A 21,638-nucleotide genomic window follows, 5' to 3' on the forward strand; every position below is an offset into this window, starting at 1 on the left:
GCTAATGGCAGACGTCCCTAGCACATTGCTCACATATTAAATGCAGGGGACAGTAACCTATGCAGATCAGTATGACGAGTGGCAGAGGGGATGCAGAGGTGAATCGAAGGTGAAATATGGAATGGCAGAATCAGGACCCCTTGGCTAGCCCACCCCTCCACACTCTGAAAATTCCCTTTCCAGCGCTAACTTATCAAAGGGGTGTATTGTTTTACTGAGGGTGTTACAGGACTAGGGAGGACCGTGAATCCATGTTAGGAGACGCAAACATTTCAAACAACTTCAGAGAGCAGATAAGAAAAAGCCTGGAAGAGAAAACCAGGACCGGATTTTGGAAGATTTAAAATACTGGTATAAAAAATGACACAAATGAATGTATTCACAAAACAGAAACAGACTCACCGACATAGAAAATAAACTATGGTTATCAGGGGGGAAACGGGGTGGGAAGGGATAAATTGGGAGCTTGAGATTTGCAGGTACTAACTACTATATATAAAATAGATAAAAAAAACAAGGCCCTGCTGTATAGCACAGGGAACTATATTCAATATCTCATTTTATCTATAATAAAAAAGAATATGGAAAGGAATACATGTATGTTCGTGGATGACTGAAACATTATGCTGTACACCAGAAACTGACACATTGTAAATTGACTATACATCAATTAGAAATGCTGATATAAGAAGTTTTAATTTTGACTAGACCTTAGGACATCTGATTTAACACAGGCACCTGGGCAGTCGGGCCAGTGTAGTAGAAAGAACACAGGATTAGGAATCAGATGCACCAGGTTTGAATCCCAGCTCTGACATTTGTTGACAGTGAGTCCTTTGGCAAATTATGTGTGTCCTCCAAATTTCAATTTCAACATCTATAAAGAGAATGCTTAAGTCATTGATTATTATACAAATAAAATAAGCACAGCATAGGGCTTCCAGAAATCCCTCCATAAATATTAGCTATTATTATTAATAAGTGCAATAAGATCAGATTTAGTGATTGAATGACAAGGAGAGGCTAGGGATCTAATTTAATCCCAGCAAGACTGAGACAGTGATGGATGGATACCAACTGATATCAAGTGAATTAGGTGCATTCGTTTCCTAGGCTGCATAGCAAATTTAGCAGCTTCAAACAATGCATAAACATTTATTATTGCTCAGTCTCTGTGGGTCGAGAGTCTGGGCACAGCTTATCTGGGTTCTCTGCTTAGGGTCTCACAAAGTTGCAACTAAGATGTCAGTCGGGCGGCGTCTTCCCTGGAGGCTCAACAGGGGAGGAATCCACTTCTAAGCGCATTCAGGCAGAATTCATTTGCTTGTGACTGTACGACTGAGGACTGTACGACTGTGCTTTGCTGGCTGTCGGTTGGAAGCGGCCTCGGAGGCCACTGCACACTATGCCATGTGGGCTTCTTCCACACGACTGCTCGTTTCATCAAGTCAGCCAGGAAACTCTCCTGCTCCGTCAACTGAATTGCTCCATATGACTCCATCATCACAGGAGAAACATTCCATCAGCTCTGTCATGGTCTGTGGGTTAGAAGCAAGTCACAGGCAAGCCCACAGCAAGGGGAGGGCATTACACCAAGGCATGGGCCCCAGGAGGTGGGAAGTCCCTGGGGGGCACCTTAAGGGCTGTCTGCCACACTGACTGAGTAGGCAAATCAGAAGGGAAAACCAATGTTGAGCTTCAGCTGAAAAGTTTGGTCTTAGATATTTTCAAGGTTGTACACAGAACAGTAAACAATTCAATCCAGTAAAGAGTTGGAAATAGAAAGTCAGAATTCAAAAGACAAGTCAGGGATAGACTAAGGATCAAGTTGTTATCCAGTAAAAACAATCACTCAAACTACAGAGGTAGATTTGATTTCCAGGAAAGACAAGATACAGAGAGGAGGATAAAGGATGGGATTAAACCTCCGCCTAGATCTCTGATACGTGGAAGGCAAACAGCAGAGTGAACCATCACATAGAAAAAAGAATAATAAATAGGACATAATAATAAGAGAGTATTAATAAAAAGTATTATTGAGTGAGCAAATCTTCTTAATGTGCCAGGACTACTCAAAGGACGTTATGTGTATTGGCTCATATATTCATGGTACTAACACTATCCCCATTTTACAGATGTGGAAACTGACACAGCATTTAAGTAGCTTGTGTGGGTGACACAGCTCGGCTGACATTAGAACCTGGCACTTGGCTGCTCAAGAAGAGAGCCAGCAAGGCAACTTCAGAGAGGCCCAGTCCGCATCCAGGAGCAGTGACTCAGCTGGTCAGTTGACTGAGGCTGAAAGGCAAAAATCTCTGGATCCAGTGATTAAGCAGCCATTGTTAAGAACCGTGTTGACAGAGGAATAGGCTCACCTCGCCAAGGCAGGGCTAGGAGAGGGTGGGAGATCGGAGAGCCGAGGTTTTAACCTTGGCGGGCTTAACCACACATCTCAGGAAAAGAGCAAAAATGGGGGCCTTCCGTGGGAACCCCAGCTGCTTCTCAACTTCATTGTATTCTTGATGCTCGCACCACATGCCAGCGATTACTTAGTTATTTCCATGAATGCGTTGATCATACTCTTAACTATTTCATGAGGGACTATGATGTATCCCCAACCATTGTCTCCTTTGCCCGGTAGACACAGTGTAACATAGTGGGTAGGAAGTCAGACTGCCCTTCGTGTTGTGGCTTGATTGCTTATCCAGCTGCATGGCGGTCAACTAGTCAAGCATTTCTTTGTTATTTAGTTTCCTCATCCCCTAGTGTAGATAATGGTACCACCTAGTGTGGTTGTGAGTACACATCTAGCTACCACCTAAAAAGTGCTTAAAAGGCCTGTAAATGCCAGCGCTCAGTGTTGCCCCATCCTCCTAATTTGCAGGTGAGCAACCCATGACGAGATGCTCCTCTCCTGTTACTGGGTAGTGCCCTCCCCTCCCATCTTGAGTGCAATAAAAGGCGTTTGATGGCTCCTGGAAAAATGATAAAGAGAGAGAAGTATCATGAGGAAGAATATATGAGAATCTCAGGTGGTAGAAGAGGTGAAAAGTCAAAATGAAAGGTTAAAAAAAGCAGAATTTATTTTTTGGAGTAAAAAGGGACATTGGCAAAGAAACTGTCATCTCAATGGGGCATTTGCGTTAAGACTTGGAAACTGGGCCCTGTGAGCAGGACGCTGCCTTTCCAGCTCCCACTGACACTGTGTGCACAGTGTTCTCATCATCAGGGCCAACGATGGAGTGGGTGCACCGGAAGCTTTTTGTAAACCCTACAGCTAAAAACACATATATCACTATTATTGACCTTAATGAGATGATCTGTGAGTCTGAGTGAGAGTTACCATCCAGCTTTAGTGACTTTCCTGTGGATCACCTAAGTTTAGATCTGAAGTTTTGTCACCCACCATCCTGTTTGAGGTCCCTTGTTTGTATCCCAGGTGGCTGCACACCTAGGACCAATTTCCCACCTTTGCATCTGCTTTTTAGGTTTGGGTCCAGGATTGGCGAAGAACACAGAGCCATTTGCAGGTGAGGTAGTTTGGTAGGACCTGACCTGGGAAGTCATGCTGGGATGGGTAGGCACTACCTGGACAGCTCAGAAGTCAGGTCTGGCTTGGGGTGAGCCTTCTGGCACCCAGATTTCTACTTTTTCTCTTCGATTACAGCCAGCTACAATTGAATTCATCAGTGACTCAGCTCTAAAATCTGTTTAGTCTAACATTCATGTTAAGCTTGCTTCCGTGGCACTCCTGAACGCCAATATGTTCATTCCTCTCAACCTTCACTTTTCCTATAACCATGCTCTTGGCACTATTTTGAAGCTCTTCCAGGTTGTCCTATTGTTGTCTGTTCAAGGTCAAGTCTATGAGAACATCCCACTGTCCGAACGCCAATGGAGCCAGATTGGCTATCCCTTGTCACTCTTCTCAGAGGTTGATTCTGTCTTGAAGAAAGACTCTAAGTCAAGACTCCCTTCTTTCAGAACTAACTTGCCTTTCTTCTTCTTTCCTGTACCATAACTCCACCTGCTGAGGTCACTGAACCATGTAAGACCACTCCAGTCCTTGTCTTGAGCAAGGTCTCCTGAAGAACCTGGGTCCTTTTCTTTATCATTCTTATTAAAACAACTAATGGTCAGTGTCTTTCTAGAGTCTGAATGAGAATAGTGTCTTTTGTTAATCAACAGTAAAGTTATCTATTATTGTTATGTTCTTTTCTCTCCCTTAGGGCTATTTGCATTTCAAAGAGATGTTACTAGGGAAACAGATCTTACATCTAAAGAAATAAATCTTCACAGGTGACATTTCACAAACTGTGTGGTGGTCTGGTAGGGGTTTGGAGAGATTTTTGATAAGAGTAACCCATGAAATGCCATCGCAGAAAGGAAAGCATTATATGTTAATAATTGAGAGGGTCTTGAATTACAGTCTTAATAATTTATGTTTTTCTAAGCAACTTTCATTTGAAATGCCATGCTTTTATATAACATGCAATTTAAAATTCAACAACCCACAGCACCAGTGCAAGATAGTAACAATGGGAAACTGAGGGCAGGGGAGGAAGGGAGGGAGTCTCTAGGAACTCTCTGTACTTCCTGCTCATTGTTTTTCCTTTTTCATCTTCTTTTTTTTTTTTTTTTTGGTAAAGCTAAAACTGCCCTAAAATTAGCCTGTTGATTAAAAAATAAAAAGTTCAATGCTTTGAAACACAAATTTTCATCTGCATTTTACAGGTGAAGAACCACAGATACAGAGCAGAGTTAAGAGCAAGCCCAGATCTGTGACTCAGAGACGGAGCTCAGGACCTCCACCTGTGGCCACTTCATTTCTTCCCTGTGGAAGAAGAACCCTGAGCTTACCTGTTTATGCTTTTGCTTCAAGTTCACCTTCAAGGACCTTGGACAAATTTGTCCTTGAATTCAGAGGGTAAAAAAGAATGAACCAACCAACCAACCAACCAACTAACCAACCAAGACAGCAAAGAGTGGGCACGAGAACATGCAGAGGCATTGTACAAACTGATAGACACCAAATCTCCTTATGTTTCTTCTTTCCCTTCAATGGCAAGATCATGACAACGTTTTAGAGTCTTCTGTCACTATGAGCTGGCACGAAACTACTGAAATCAAGTGACTCTGCCTTGGGTATAGAGATTTCCTTATACCAAGAATAAAGGAAACCATTTTTCTTAGAACCCAAGGGTGAAATCGGTGAAGAAGATGCCAGCATCTCTGTTGAAAGATCCACCATTTGTGTTTGTGATGGCAGGCGAGGCACAGAGAGCTTAGGGGAGGCTCTGATACTTTTAGCAGGCGTCTGGCCTTTGAGACAAGACCATTTACCCAGAAAACTGCCGGCTCCTTCAGCTTGGTAACCATGGACTCGAGCCAGAAGTGATTTTGGCTCGTACTTGTCCTTTCTGAATTCCTCTAAAGAGTGAAGGAGACAGAGGAGAGATTTTTTTTTCCCCCTCTTTGGTAAATTAAATTAAAATAAATAAAAATATCTTCTTATATAGTCAAACATCCTTGGATAAGTACAAAGCTCTGATTGTATGGCTAGAAAGCTAACTATTTGATTAATGTGAAAACACACAAACATACAAAAACTTTTTTTTTTTTTTTTTTAATGGATTGAGACCTCCTAGTTCTGAAGCCAGGGCACACAGATTTTAGCTTACCTTCTCTGGTCTGGCAGCTTCCTTCTGCTGGCAGTAAGTTTGGCTTGTACAGTGAGGGTTTGAAGAGAGGTCTGAGTTTGATTAACTGTGCTTTATGAATAACATCCTCAGAGAATTCCAGGCCATGTTCAGACCCCTGATGTTGGTGTATGGCTAAGCTGTTCCTTGCAAAAGAAGAGTCTGACAGATCATAATTCTTCCAGCCTATAGCAGTCATCACCTTTTTTTTTCAGGCTAGTATTCCTAACATTTTCACTTCACTCCTTCTTCAGCTGATTCGGCAGCGTACGGGGAAGCACCAAATGCATTTTAACATGCAGCTTGTTCCCTGCGGGAAAGTGGTTAATCAGACATCAACTTGGGATGGTCTCAAAGGATAAAGAGATGCCTAGTTGAAGGGTTAAGGCAAATAGAAGAGAAGGGGAAAATCCTCTAAAATTATTTATAGTTGATGGATTTCCTGCTAGTTTAGTCTCAGAGTCTTCCCTTGGTGAGAGTTGCTGTCTGTGGACCATTCAGATCATGGAGAATCAGCAGTGGTAACATGCCGGGGCCACACCCATCATCAATCCAGCTATTGGAGGGAGAAACTTTCTCAGCTGGTCTGTTTGCCAGTTGGTAAATGTAATTGAGTGGAAAATCAGATGGCAACTAATGTTTTTTCCTCCTTAACAGAGACCACCAAAGGGGAAAAAAAAAAAAAAGCCATTAATCTTTCCTGTGTTAATTGAGAACACTGAATGCCGTTATGAAACGATTTCCTTTTGGAGTCACGCTTCTCATTTGAATGCCAGTTCAAGTTTGTTGAAATTGTAATGGTAGTAGGCGTTATCACGTCACAGGGTACCATATTACAGCATGATTGCTTTTCATTCCACGTGGTTCATAAAGCAAAATAAATTTTGAATAACCAACGGTGAGGGTTATAATTGGTATATGAGTATATATTCAGGGAGAAGAAAATGTTCCAATTACTGCATTGGTAATTCAGTAAGTTTTCACCTCACTGTGCCATTAAAGATGCAAGATATTCATATTCTGTTCTGATCTGCTGCCTCCTTTCTGCAGAAGAGGCAAAAATTTCCATGCTCTCAAATGTCATACACATGTGTATTTTGGAGAATGAAAAGATTTTTGTGTTATTAATTTTTAAAAAATCAGCCATATCTCTAATAATCAGTTCTAGAAGAAAAGTCACCTTTATGGAGTTCATCATAGTATGGAAATCGAGAGGGACTAAGCAAGCAGTTGTCAAGCAAATGAGTTTATTTGAAATTCTCACTCAGTCGTCTTTCCTTTTAGGACTTTCCCCCTTCCCACCCTTCTATACTAACTCCTGCACCAGTACGCTATCCACAGTCAGCCTTCTTGGACAATATCTCTTGCTCTGAACTTTCCCTGTTGTTGACCTTCCCCTCTACTCCTTCATCAAACTGTATCATTATTATTTCATAAACAGTAACCAAAAGGAAATAAACAGAATTTCATTCAGCATCAGACATCTCACCAGCAATAATGGATAAAGACCTTAGACTACTATGTAAGACTTATTTTCAACTCAGAATTTCATGTTTAGCCAAACTATCAATCAAATGGCAAGCCATCATGAAAATCTTTTTCAGAAAGGCAAGGCAAGGACCCCAAATATTTATCTTCCTCAGACCCTTTCTTTGAAAGTTACTTGGACATTTATACCTATTAAAATGATTCTAACTAGTACAACATTGTAAATCGACCATACTTCAATTTAAAAAAAAAAAGAACAGGAATGTCCATTACAGAAATATTAAATTAGGAAAAAATTGGAAACAATCCAAATATTCAATAAATGACTGGTTGAATATAAAATAACAATGATTCTGCACCCAATTCCCAATTTGGGAGAGTGAGACATGGTTTCTCACACTGAGACAGGAGAGAAGGGGGCAGGGCACAACCACGCAAGGAACAACAGCAATTTAACACCAAAACGGTGGAAGAGTCACCTCCTAGTGGGCCTTGAGGATTAAGAGGCTTGACTTCTAGGAGACCTTGAGCTTCATTATGTGCTCATTGTAACAGTGTGATCAAATAACACGCCTGCAGGCACCATGACAGCCCCAAGGCTGACCGCAAAAGGCCAAAGAATGGGCGGTGGCCCAATTCCTGGGAATCCCAGCCCCCTCCCCAGGGCAGTTGGAATGGTCCCACCTGTAGGCCTGTGAAGCTACTGAGACCATAAAAACTGACACCACCACACCTGGCTGCACTTTTTTGCTCCCTCCTCTTCGGAGATGGCCCTCACTCTGTCTATGCAGTGTGTGCCTACTTTTACTTTAACCTGCGCACCCAATTCCCACACCTCTTTCCTTGCCTTTCTCTTGCCTTACATTCTGTGCAGTGTGTATCTCTCTAAATAAATCTACATTTACTCAGTGGTGGCTCGCACTTGAATTCTTTCCTGCGCAAAGCCAAGGACCCACACCTGGCGGGGCACGTCCCAGGGGCTCAACTGAGACCTGGGACATGGCCCTCCTCGCACCCCACATCCGTTTTCCCGCATCAACACCACTAAGCGATTCTCAGACACAAGCTTCGTGTTCTACAACTCAACTTAATTCTGATGCTGTCTGCCTGGAGACAGCATCGGATTCCACAGGTTACATGTTTAGTCGTACAAGAGTCTCCCCTGCCCCACCACACACACTTCAGATACCTATGGCAAACCTAGGTTGTCACCTGTACTTCTGATCGACTGGCTGTAAATCAGAGGTGCCCACAACCCTCTCCTTGAGTTGGGTTAGTTTGCTAGAGTAGCTCACAAAACTCAGGAAACCCTTTACTCACTAGATTACTAATTTATTACAAAGGGCAAGAATCAATAGACAAGTGAAGAGATAACATGGGGCAGGGTCTTGAACAAAGGGACTTCTGTCCTCACGGAGTTTGGGTTCCAGGCTTCCACTTCCCACATCTGAAAATTCTCTAACTCCCTCCTTTTGGATTTTTGTGGGGGCTTCATTACCATTGGCTACCGTTGATCTATTCAACCTTTCACCCCTCTCTCCTCCTCAGAAATCCGTGGGTGGGAATGAAAGTTCCAAGTCCTTATTCAAGTTTGTTCCTCTGGCAACCAGCCCCCATCCTTAGGTGCTTGCCAAAAGTCACCTCATTAACATAAACCCAGTTGTGATGAAAGGGGGCTTGTGAATAACAAGGCAGCCATCTCACCTTTATGGGTCTGAAGTGATTTCAGGAACTGAGGACTGGAGACCAATTATTATCATGAAAGGTGCTCCCATTGTTCTTATCTGCCGGAAATTCCAAGGGTTTTGAGAGCTCAGTGCCAGAAATGGATGAACAATGAACGATTGAATATATATTATATAAATATATAATAAATTACAATATCACACCTATAAAACAAGGGAGTAAAAAAACAAACTGTGGGTTCCAAGAACCACTGGATTAAAAGCAGGAAAGGAGTGGCATCTTGTCCCAGATTCACTAGAAAATCCAGATTGAAACAAAAGAATAGAGCCCTCTAGCCATAGGTGGGAAAAATTTGGAGTTCTCTTAGAGGCAAAGACAGATTGTAAAATTAAAGACAACTCATTCCAATTTGATTGTGCAATCATGTTTATCGCAGTGGCATAGGAATCATGATACTGAATAAATATGATATATATAAGACATATAACAAAGAAATGTAAATATAGCATACTGTGCTCTCAGAGTTGAATACTTTTTATTTGGGCACAATGCAAAGACTGTTAATTGATTTTTCAACTCCTAGAATCAATTTCTAAACAACAGTCGAGGATCTGAAGGTAGCAGTATTCTCTGTCTGAATTAGGTTGTGCGTCATCGGGTTTCTCAGTTGTAAGTGACAGAAACTACCTCTGTCTGACTCAAGAAGCAAAGGAAAGCCTCTTTTGAAGGACTGGAGAAACGGGGGCTTGAATGGCCAGGAGCAACTTAAAAAAAAAATCACACAGCAGAAGCGATCTAGTAGCAGAACTCCGCTGTTGGCTGAGCATAAGGATGACAGTTTGTACTTTAAACACAGCTGGGTTGGGAGGCCAGGTGTCCCGATGGGCACTGTTGCCACTGCTACCCAGGAATTTAGTCTTACCGTGACGTGCCTCTGGGTCTTCACCTCACTGTCTGAGAATAAGAGATCTGGGCTTTCAGAATGCTGATGGTTTCTGGCACAGCACTGGTCCCTTGTGCCCGGCGGGGATGGGTGGGGCAGGTGAAGTCACCCCTGTGTTGATTGGTTGGGTGACGGGTCTTGCGGTTGGAAGGGACCTCCTATGCCATGCTTCTGCTTTTCCAGTTTGGACCCCAGACCTGTGGCATTAGCTCACTAGTCTATCACCAGGGAACACTTTTCTCTTCTGTTACTCACCACGGGCTGAGCCATAGCCTGGGAGGGGAAGGTGCAAACCCCGCTCCATCAGGGCCAGGATTATGTAACCTCTTTTATCATTACAAGGGTGTGTTTCCTGAAGCTGGCGAGGAAGATAATAAATAGCTTTCCAGTGTTTCATTTTAAAATCTCAAATAAATACATTTTTTTACTTCTTTTGTTTTGTGAGACTTTTGAACTACATATTTTTTTTTTCTAACTTGGGATCATAACATTTTAACCCATCATCACCAGAAGTCAAGAGAGACATATAATCTTTTTATTTTTTTTTTTTATTGATTTATAATCATTTTACAATGTTGTGAGAGACACATAATCTTTAGTAAGCCATTTCACCTTTCTGGGACTCAAGTTTGCTTACTTATGAGATGGACTAGCTCTCCTCTAAAGTTATTTTCATTTAACGTTTTATGCTTTTGTGATTGGATTCAGTAAATTCATTGTATCCTCCTGTGTACTGTCTGCATTTTTTTCTCTCTCTTTATGAGAGACATTGTCCACAGCTTCAAATTTTTTTGGTAAAAGTAGAAATTTTATCTTTATGAGTACAACCCTCCACCCCATGAAAGAATCTCTTGATTACATACACATATATGTCTGGGAGAAGGATGTAAAGAAAACTGGTGTTTTCAGTGCCTTAAAAATAAGCCTCCATCTTATTCACAATAGCCCCAAAGTAAAACTACCTTAATGTCCATTGACTGATGAATGAATAAATTAAATGTGGTATATCTGCACAATGTAATATTATTTGGCAGTAAAGGGAAATGAAGTTGTGATAAATGCTACAACATGGGTAAATCTTCAAGTCATTCTAAATGAAAGAAGCCAGACACAGCCGATCACGTATTGTGTGATTCCATTTACATAAAATAGCCAGAATAGGCAAATCCGTAGAGACAGGAGGTACATTAGTGCTTGCCAGTGTAAAGATTAATAAACAGAAATCTCATGAAAATAGAGCCAGGAGGCCAAAGGGGAAAGCTCTTCTGCCCCATGGTGAGAACAGAGCCCAACAGGAGGAAGAAAAACTTCCTCTTCTTGCCTGGCACGAGCTCAGCCAATGAAAAGCCACTATACTTTGAACTCTCATTTCCTCCAATGGACTCCTTGTCTTCCTTTTCCCCTCTTTAAAAGAGTTCTTCTCACCCTGCTGCGCAGAGACTTGCACGTGGCTCACCATGGTTGCAAATCCCAAATTGTAATTCTTCGCTGATCCTGAATAAATGCATCTTTTTTTTTTTTCCTGGAGAAATAACTGGTGGTCTATCTGTTTTAGGTCAACAGCCGATATGGGGATCCAGAGATACCCCTGGCAACTGAGGCTGGTGAGCAAATAGGTATGGCACCCGCACTGAGCCCACTGCTGCTCACTGCTTTCCTCGCCAACCCTGGAGTTTTGCCGGGGAGTCGTTCTCTTGGGTCCAAGCTTCCTCTGCCTTTGCATTTTGAAATTCTCTGGATTTTGTTTGAGATCACCTTTAAGGCTTTGTCCTTTCTGGTGACTGCCTTGTTCTGTCTTTAAGTACTCATTTGGCACTTTGGCCTGACTCTTCCAACTCAGTGCCAGTCTTCAGCCCGATTCCTTTTGGAACAGGGGCTGCTGCATTGGAGCTGAACTGTGAAGCCTTCACCCTGCTCCTCAGCGACTACCTAGAGCATTCCCTTAGAACTGCCTGGCATTAGGCATGTAGGCTCCTTGAGCTGTTTGGGTTGTTTGAAAAATTAGCCTTTTACTCTAGAAGAAAACCTCTGGGAAATGGAGTCTCAGTTTTCTAAATATCTTGAGGGTCCCCCCACTCACTGCAGGGATCCCAGCTGATTTTATGTTTAAAATCCATGGCCCTTTCTCACGTGCATTTCTAACTAAATGGACCAACCTAACCAAAGGCAACTTAAGACATCCATTACCATCATGGAGAACTTCTGAAATCCCCAAACTTACTTTTCAAAAAACTGAATTGGACAACCCGTAGCTCTAAAATTCCCAAAACTGAATGGAATGCCTATGGTGAGCAGTATTTTTTGCGGCTTCCAAAGGTTAGCAGGAGCCTAAAATTGCACCTCAACGAAGTAAGATTTTAAGATTAACTGAAGCAAACAAGTGACTAAAGAAAGTTAAAATTGCATTCAAGCCTCATGCTTTTCTCTCCCAGGGCTTTCGTCGCAGGTTCTGCTTCCAGCAACTTCTTTTTCCGTTCCTTGTATACCACCTGTACCTCCTCGACACCCTCAGCTCCCCCACAATGATTTTCTCACTGAACTTCCATTTTTCCCTGAAACTCTCTCTACTCCCTCCTCCTTTGAACTTGTCAGAACCTGTCCCTTTACAATTAAGCCTTCCAAGGTCCTAGAGGCTAAATTCTTCATTTCTTCTTTCCTGGACTGAAGCTAAACTGTGAGCCATATTCAAAGGTTTCCCCTGAAGTAACTGAAGATCTTCACAGATTTGCTGAGGAACTTAATATGGTCGTTTAAACTTACCTGCCTGGTTTCTCTGACTTACACCAGGTAGTTCACATGCTTGTCGGCAAAGGCCAGACTGAGAATTAGATGAAAACCATGAACTGGGAAAATTCTGAAAGATCTGTAGAACTACAACCAGGAGACCAGCCCACTGACTTATAAGATCAGGCTCAAGCAATCACCACGTGGCTTCACTGGGCAATTGCTAGGGCTTTTCCAAAGCCTCTTAATCAGAACAGAATTCAGGGTTGCACACAAAATCTGACGAACTTGTTCATGACTATTACAATCAACTTTAGATTATTAGTATTTTTTTAAATTCTGGTCTTCCTTTAGAGATTGATTCCATCCAGGTAGCTTTTAACTTGGTTTATTAAACGGGCTGGGAGCTTTCCCTTCTAGTAAAAGGAATCAGGGTGGAATAGGAAACTGTGTCCACTCCAGATTTAATCTGACAAATCAGCTCCCGCACACTCTAGGTGAGTCAGCTAAAAGGCGGATTGCTAAAATACTTCATCTCGGCTTCAGCAAATAGAGGCCCCTCAGTGAAACCAAAATCTTCCTAGTTTCTGCTAATATTGCAAAGAGCCAGGACATTGAAAAAGAGATTGTTACAAATTTAAGCCCCTCAGGGTTTCACTGAGAATTCTTATTTCTCACAAATCCTGAAGGCTGATCTCTGGATGATAGGAAGTTCCCTGCAGGTCCTGGTTCGCTGCAGTATATGAGTGATTTACTTCTTTCCTCTCCTTCTCAAGCCTCTTCACAGGAACACAACACCCACTTGCTAAACCTTTTAGCCTTAAAGCGTCGTATGGTTGTCAAGGAAAAATTGCACAGTTTACTCATACCCAGGTTCAATATTTAGGGCATTTGATATCAGAGTAAAGACCACAACTAGATTCAGATAGACTTCATAGTGTTTTAACTTTCCCTAAACCCAAAAACTAAGTGCCAACTGAAAGGTTTTCTCAGGCCGGTTGGTTATTGCCAAAATTAGACTCCAAATTTTTCTCTTATGGCCAAACCTCTGTATGTTTTACTCAACAATAACAACCGCCACCCAATTTTATGGGAAGAACAGAACAACATAGCCTTCAAGGAATTAAAGGAAAATTCGATGAACCCACCTGCCCTTGGGCATCCCAATTATTCTTTTTGTATAGAGAAGGGAATGCCCTTGGTCCAACTATTTTATTTATTTATTTATTTTTATTTGGGGGGAGGGATGGAGGTCATTAAGTTTATTTTTATATTTATTTATTTAACGAAGGTACTGGGGATTGAACCCGGGACCTAGTGTATGCCAAGCACACACTCTATCACTGAGCTATACCCTCCCTCAAGAAGGGAACGCCCTTGGGGCACTCACTCCAAAACATCAGGACCACCACTGACGCATAGGGTATCGTAGACAGTAACTGAACCCTATGGCACAGGGATATACCCCTTGTCTTAGAGCCATTACAACCGCTGCCCTTTTGGTTAAGACCACCAAGCAAACCGTTGTGGGTTCCCTTTTAACCATTTTTTTGTATTTTAAACAGTAGAAGCTGTCCTGAATTCTCAGCACACGCAGCATTTCTCAGCCAGCCACCTCATCTCCTATGACGTCCTTTAGTTGACATCTGTAACTCTTTGATGTTGTAATGACCTTAACCCGGCTACTCTTCTCCCCTCCATCACAAATGAAGTCCCTCAGGAGGGCTTAAAGCTGACAGATCACCTCCTGATTCCTTGTGATAATGTGCAGTAATCTCCTTTGGGTAATGCTGGCTTTTCGTGCTTCACCGATGGTTCTTATTTAAAAGGTGACAGTGGCAAATGTCATGCTGGGTGTGCCACTGCAACGCCTTCTATTCTGTTGACACAGCATGTTTACCGACGGCTGCTTCAGCCCAATAGGTGAATTATTTGCTCTTAGATGGGCTTGAGAAGACTCTAGAGCGCAAGTGGAATTGAGAACTACTGCTCTCAACAATTCATTAAAAAGTAGAGAAAACACAGCTAAAATCATCACATATTCTATTAGCAAATTTGGGGTACATAGCTTAACAGAATTATTTTATGACTTCTGAATTTAGTTATTGTCAGGCAATTGATTTAAATCAATAGTTTTCAGGCTTTGGGATCTTAGGATCTATGACGCTTTGAAATATTATTGAGGATCCAAAGAGCTTCTGTTTATGTGTTTTGTATCTGTAGATATTTACTACCTTACTGTTTAAGAAATTAAAACTGAGAAAATTTAAATATGTTTTATATTAATTTATTTTAAAATAACAGTAACAAATCCATTACATGCTCACAACAAGAACATAGTTTAAAAAATGATAACTTTATTTTCAAAAACAGTTTCATGAGAGGAGGGGCACCCTTTCATATTTTGTAAATCTTTTCAATGTCTGGCTTAATAGGAGACAGATGGATCCTCATCTCCGCTTGGCTTTCAATCCGTTGTGATATCTCACATGATCTAGGCGCTGAAAAACTCCCCTGGACCCTCAAGAGAGAATGAGAAGGAACGAAGCAAATGATGTTTTAGCTTTGTTATGAACACAGTTTCAACGTCGAGGACTCCACTGAAAGATTCTCAAGGATCCCCATGTTGCATTCATTCTCATAACAATTTTGTTATTTAAGAAAAGGGAGGAAATTGAGGCTTGGGAAGGTAAGGAACCTGCCCAGGATCCCATGGTGGTGACAGCAGGGCTGGGATTTGTTCCCAGGCAGTTGGCTGTGGCGTGAGAACTCTGGCCCGACATGTCACCTCTCAACAGTTTACACAATACTTCACAGCCACTTTATTTCTTCACTCATCTACTGCTGATGTTGATAGGATATTGTTCCCCTTAGACTTGCTGGAAGAACTTAACAAACTCAAGAGTAGTTTTTCTTAATTTTTTCCAAATATCTCAAAGCAACTTTCTAATTCTTTTGGATTAATAAGAGGTCTTTTAGAGTTTCAACAGTTATCAAATGACTTTTCTCATCCCCACAAATTTTAAATCACTGGGAATGATCATAATACTGGCAAGAAGAGCTTAATTTAACTTTTTCTTTAGTTTTAAATACAGTCTGTTCTAGTCTAACCCAATATTTGACATCCTAATACATTTTGTTTTCCAAAAAAAAAAAAAAAAAAAGAAAGAAAAAAAAAGCCATCAAACATTGTTTCAATGAAGTGCAAAAAGGATAGAAATTAGAGAATTTCAGATTCACAATAAAATATTATTTTCCATGCAGGCATTTTAATAAAAATTTTTTAAACCATGAGTATACAACTATAAAAGCTACAACTACTGAGCAAAATCAGGTTCTGATTATAGCTTCCCTTCCTACAAGAGCAATGTCTTTTCCTATGCACCAACAGCACAAATGAGTGCTTTTTTTAATCACCTGTAATTCACCTTTGTTATAGTTAATAAAGCATCAAATCACAAACAAAACAGCTATATTGGATGACAGGAGTTTTTGTTGTGGATGTTACTGTTTTTATGTTTATTTTTGTTTTGATTTTTGCCTTTCTTTCCTAGATATTAGTTACAAGTCTTAAGTCCCTATTATCTGCTGATTAATAGAATGCCCGCATAATGTAACTTGTGCTTACTCTTAATTAGGTCAAATTATTACTATTCAAGGTTGCAGGAACTCGGGCAGTAGAAGAAATAAATGACAGTGTTAACGTTCTCGTATGCACACGAAACCACTGAAATACATGCAAGCACTCTGATACGTAAACACTTTCTCTTCAATCATTTTTTAGCAAGTAATTGTTAAGACAGAGCTATGAACACAAACTTATTTCTAAGATTATTGCTGAAAAAAATGGAAAGCTTACTAAAACTATTTCCCTTTGTTTCTAAGAATATCCCATTTAATCTTTCCTTCCTTATGGATCTTAGAATAAATGATAGAAACAATTAAGACTATTCTTTCAAAGATTTAAATTAGGTAGACAGTTCACACAGCAATAGTCTACAGGTTATAACAGATTCAACAACTGCTTACATTGTTAGCGATATTTTTCACTCTGAGCTGCAAAATTTTAGAAGTGTTTTCTTTCTTCTAAATTTTGGTATGAAAATTACTATTTCACATAGACTTTCCATTTTTATATTATAATATATTTTGAAAATAGCCTCCTGGAAGAGATTGGTAACACTGTAAGAATTGGAAGGAAAATTCTGATGCAGAATCTTCAAAAGCTCTTAGAAATGAGGACGTTTCAATTGAAAAAAAAAAAAAGCATATAAGGATTTGGTCATTATTAGTTTCCTTTCAAGGGTGGTCAGGTTTCTCAGAAATCATATGTTTAGGGACAAAGTTACCTGTATTTTGTTTGAAAAAAAATTTAAATATGATTTTTATGTCTCTCTTGGTATAATTATATTTGAATATTTTTCTCATCTAGAAGAATAACAAATACAATTAGATTAAACAATTTTAGAAATATATACTTTCTAGTTTCCACTAATGTGTATAATCACAATTAAATGAACAATTTTTTTTGAAAAATATTTTTGCTTTTTGAACTCAGAATTTTCGGTGAGTATGCTAATGAGCTTATCAATAGGTCTGCTTTTTCTCAGAAAGCAGGTAAGCAATATCTTTCACTTGGCAGGGCATCACATGAACTCCAGAACTTTTATAGAAATACCTTACTAAAATAAGAAACAATGGCTCTTTTATATTTACAGCAAATGAATCTGATAAAATAGTAAAACATAGAGTTTTTCCCAATCCTTGTTGCCAAAGTGTTTGAGCTTTTATAACATTATGTACAATTATTTCATTTTTTGTTTGAGTGAAATATACTTTTCAATCAAAGTGGAAATTCACTTGTAGAGTAATCTGTTGATTTGAAATGGTAACTGGGCTTAACAGCAAGATTTGCAACTTTGGTTTTCTTTGCCACAGCATCTATGTTAATCTAATTATCTTCATTGAATCTGTCAGAAGAGCTGAACGTGAACACTTGCTGGCTATCGCGCGTACCTGTGAAGGCTAGCTAGATTACATTTGGATGTCAATATTGCCTGGAGGCTATCACATCTCTTTTTAAAAGAATTTTTCCCCCACAGCCTCATTAAAGTAGATTTAAATTGCTCTTGCACTTACTTTGTCACAAAAATAAAATTATACCATTAATTTCAAATGTACCTCAAACAATTGCAAACCACGGGCAAAAATTTGCCTTGAAGGTTAATGCCTAGAAACACACTTTCGTCATTTTTGTCATTGCATTAGGCTTGCCGTCCTACGATTGCGTAGTCATTTATTTTTTTAAGACAATCTTGTGTATTACATAAATTTAAATACATTTTAGGGGGGACTTAATTTTATTTTTTAAATAAAGTTTGTATGTATCTCAGGTGTACAATATGATGATTTGATGTATATATACATAGTGAAGGGATTACTACAGCCAAGCTAATTAACATATTATCTGCTCACATAGTTACCGTAAGTTTTGGTGATGAGAGCACCTGAGATCTACTATCTCAGTAAATTTCCAGTACTCAGTAGTCATCATGCTATACATTAGGTCTCCAGGGTTATCCATCCTACATACCTGCAACCCTTCAACCAACATGGCTCCATTTGCCCCAACTTCCCACCCTTGGTAACCACCATTCTACTCTACTTCTAAGTATTCAACTTTTTTAGACTCCATATGTAAGTGAGATCACACAGTTTTTTTTTTTCTTTCTATGTCTGACTTATTTCACTTAGCATAATGTCCTCTGGTTTCATCCGTGTTTGTTGCAAATGGCAGGGTCTCTTTTTTTAAGGCTGAATGATTTTTCCATTGTACATATCCACAGTTTCTTTATCCATTTATCCATTGATGGGCACTTCAGACTGTTTCCATGTCTTGGCTATTGTGACTAATGCTGCAGTGAACAGGGGAGCACAGATCTCTTTTCAAAGTACTGAAAGAGATTAATTTCCTTTATATACCAGGAGAGAGATTGTTGAAACATATGGAAGCTCTACTTTTAGTTTTTTGAAGAATCACTATACTGTTTTCCATAGTGGCTGTACCAATTTATATTCCCAAGAGCAGAGTACAAGGGTTCCATTTTCTCCACAGCCTCATCAACACTTGTTACCTTTTATTTTAATTTTTAAAAACCAATAGCTCTCCTAACAGGTGTGAGGTGTTATCTCATAGTGATTTTGATTTGCATAATCTGATAATTAGTGAAGTTGAAAACTTTTTCTTATACGTGTTGGCCATTTTATAAGTTATCTTTGGAAAAAATGTCTAATCATCTGCCAGGACCATACTGTTTTGATGACTATATCTTTGTGATATAATTTGAAATTGGGACGTATGATGCTTCCAACTCTGGTCTTTTTTCTCAAGATTGCTTTTTGCTATTCAGGGTATTTTGTAGTTCCATATAGATTTTAGAGTTGTTTTGTCTGTTTCTGTGAAGAATACCACTGGAACTTTTATATGGGTTGAATTGAATCTGAATACTGCTTGGGGTAGTATGGGCATTTTAACAATATTAACATCAAGAGGATTATATACCAAAATCAACCAAGATTTATTCCTGGGATGCAAGGTTGGTTTAACACATGCAGATCAATCAATGTAACATATCACAGTAACAGAATGAAAGATTAAAAACCATATGATTATCAAAATAGACACAGAAAAAAGCAGCTGACAGATTGAAACATCTATTCCTGGTAAAAGCTCTCAACAAAGCAGGTATAAAAGGAAACTTTTTTCCTCAACACAGTAAAGGCTGTTTATGAGAAACCCACATCTAACATCATGATCAATAGGGAGAAGTGAAAGCTTTCATTTCCAGATTTGATACAAGACAAAGATGCCCAGTCTTGCCACTTTTATTCGACATAGTAGTAGGTGTCAGCAAGTGTTAGCTTTCCTTATTTTTCTTTTAAATATACACTCTCCTAAACAGAGTTGTATTGATCAGGACTCTCCTAACTGCGACCACAGAGACAGCACTCACACTTAAGGGGCTTAAGTAAAAAAAAGAATATTCATTGAATATTCATTGACTTACAAAACTGAGAAGTTCTAGGGGCTGAACTTCAACTGCAAATGGATCTCGACCTTTCAAGAGCACAAGCCTCTCCCCCCTCCCCCCAGCTCTGTTTCTCATTCCCTTGGTTTTATTCTCAGACAAGAGCTTCCTATGCTGAGGCAAGATGTCCAGGTGCAAATCCTACCAGTTTGGCAATCTCCTGTGAAATGAAGTGACTCTCCCTCTGTGGTTCTACAAAAATCTTCAGTATGGCTCTTCACTGGCTAAGCATTTGGTCATGTGCCCTCTCTGAACCAATCACTGTGACACAAGTTGGCCAACTTTGGGTCAGGAAACCAAACGTGGAGCCAGGGGTTCTAGCACCTAAACTCATGCCCTGACAATGAGAGATTTCCCTAAGATGAAATCAGAATGTTACACTCAGGAGAAGGGAGACTGGATGCTGGGCAAAAATAACAGATGTTCACAGTAGCAGATATCAAATCATGTCTTTATCCTTCCAACAGGGCCTGATGCATCGTCTTAAACACACGTGCATAGAAGGGTCTCTGTAAGCAGGTGTCATACTCGTGTTTAAAAATTACCAGGAGCCCACAGGAGTGTCCTTTATTTTTTTTGCCCTGTAGATGGGTGTCATGAATACAGGTGTGCAAACCCAAATGTTAACAGTGAACCCCATCTTGGATCCCTTGTTTATCCCTCCAGCGCTATTGCAAATTGTTACCACGAGAATAGAGCTGTTCTTTCAAGCTTATTATTATCATCACCACCTGCTTGTTGCACAATATGTAATAGTAAACATCATCCTAATGGAAGTCATGGAGTGTAGTGGATACTTACAGCAGCTGATCCAAATAGACAGAAGCAGTTAAAGATGAAAACATATTTTTACATGGACACATTTAGGCCAAATCACAGCCATCTTTTAATAAGGACAGGGCAAACACTTGCATCAATCCAGCTAATTGCTAGGCTGACTTAAGTACATACATGTTCAATATTATAAAGGAAAATAATATTCCTGTATAGAGAATGCTCCAGGCAATAATTTTTTTTTCTTTCTTTCTTTTTGGAACATCACTGCATTCTGTGGTGTATTTTTCTAGTCGGGTAATGAGCCAATTTTAGGGGAGATGAAAGCAGGGAGAATGACAGGATTGGCTCTGAGGACTTCATTCTTGCAGATTTCCATCATTTCTACCATGGCATTCCTTTTGTTAACCTCAAAAGATCATGCATGATCCAGTTCGGGGGTGGATATTTTTGCTCCATTGCATAGCCTACATAATGAGCCACTTGTGTCATGAATCGCTCGTCCCATCCTCCCACCCAGTATGATTTAATGTCTTCTGCAAGCACTAACCTTAGCAACCCTTATTGTGTGCAGAAGGAAGGAATGCCCCTTTCTGGCATTTATTGAAATTGAAGTCTGTGAGGCCTTAGACACTGAGTTCAGCCTTTTGGCAACAAAAAGCAAATAAACACACGCGTACAAAGCCCAAACAAAGACCTCAGGAATGTTCTTTGTGCTAAGAGAACGTCCCTCTGAGCCCCCTTGCCCCAGTCCCTGAGCCCTCCTACCCCAGTCAATCCAATCAAATTTTTTTCTTTAGCAGCTGGTTGTGGTCCCTTGCCTACGTTCTGGTGGGCAAATAGAAAAGAAATAGGCAAGTGTAACATCTGGGAAGTGTCCTTGAATGATACTTCCTTTTTGTTTCATTTCCCCCCTTCTCCCTGGCATATAAAGATTTGGTGGTGAGCCGTTTGGACCAGGCAGAGAGGGGAATGCCCAGCAATGGAGGAGCAACAGCCAGAAGAAGCCTGGGTCCTGGCAACATTGCAAAAAAGAGCTTCTTTATCCATTTGAATTTATATATAAAAGAGAAATATCATCTCTAATCTTCTTCAAGTTATGTTTCTTGGGGTCCCTGCTCCACAAAGCCCAACTAATCACATCATAAAATCTATCACTAGAAAAGGAACTGGGACATATTAAGCACCCCATGTTATTATTATTTCAAAATGCTAGTGGAATTAATTTCAATCAGT

This window comes from Camelus bactrianus, chromosome 34 (assembly GCF_048773025.1).
Source record: "Camelus bactrianus isolate YW-2024 breed Bactrian camel chromosome 34, ASM4877302v1, whole genome shotgun sequence".
In the NCBI taxonomy this organism is placed as follows: domain Eukaryota; kingdom Metazoa; phylum Chordata; class Mammalia; order Artiodactyla; family Camelidae; genus Camelus; species Camelus bactrianus.